This window comes from Conger conger, chromosome 4 (genome assembly GCF_963514075.1).
Source record: "Conger conger chromosome 4, fConCon1.1, whole genome shotgun sequence".
NCBI classification, from domain to species: Eukaryota; Metazoa; Chordata; class Actinopteri; order Anguilliformes; family Congridae; genus Conger; species Conger conger.
This window is the reverse complement of record NC_083763.1, coordinates 77,043,400-77,044,001: the sequence shown is the minus strand read 5'-3', so window position 1 is coordinate 77,044,001 and position 602 is coordinate 77,043,400. Positions and strand designations below refer to the sequence as shown.

At 42.4% G+C, this 602-nt stretch overlaps 1 protein-coding gene across 2 annotated transcripts in view; it reads left to right on the top strand.

Annotated features, from left to right (window-relative positions):
* Nucleotides 1-71, top strand: part of LOC133126382 (uncharacterized) — a 6,582-nt gene extending 6,511 nt beyond the window's left edge. For both annotated transcript variants that reach the window (XM_061238561.1, XM_061238560.1), the window contains exon 6: nt 1-71. This exon is cut by the window's left edge. The gene's annotated coding sequence lies outside the window, so the exon portion shown is untranslated.
* Nucleotides 72-602: the final 531 nt, after the last annotated feature.

The window sequence follows — 602 nt, the reverse complement described above, 5'->3', positions numbered from 1 at the left end:
AGAGGAACAGGGGATGGTGGGGGAGTGCGGGATTTGTTGTATACAAAATAAAACAAACTTTAAAAATGAAAGAGGATGTCTTTATTCTGTCGAGACCAGAGTCCTGCAAAAGTCAAACTGCAAAGTCACAGCCTTCACTGGCCAGTGGAAAATGCCTCTTACACCAGCCTACGCTGGTTGATCTGTTTTAGGCCTCGTTTTCAGCACTTTTAGCAGCTGAAGCAGCTGGACTCCAGCACACCAGCCGGTATAGTCAGCTAGTCCACCAGCTTGGTCATCAGTTTACTCTACCAGCTGGAGACCAGCTCTGACCAACACCAGTACGACCAGCTAAGACCATCTTAAACCATCTTAGAATCCCAGCAACTCTTCACTGGAACTTTCAACAGGAAAGATGACAAGCTATGAGATTTTAACAAAAGAAAATGGCAAAAATAAAATGTCTATCCCACTGGTTTCTACAGTGTATTTAACTCTGTGTTTCTGATACAGTAACCTCTACATGAATATTTATCAGGTTCATACTTCTCATTTTACTGTGCTATGTTATCCAGTGTCTAAACTGTGAGCTGATTACATTCAGCGAGCAATTTATTAGGCAG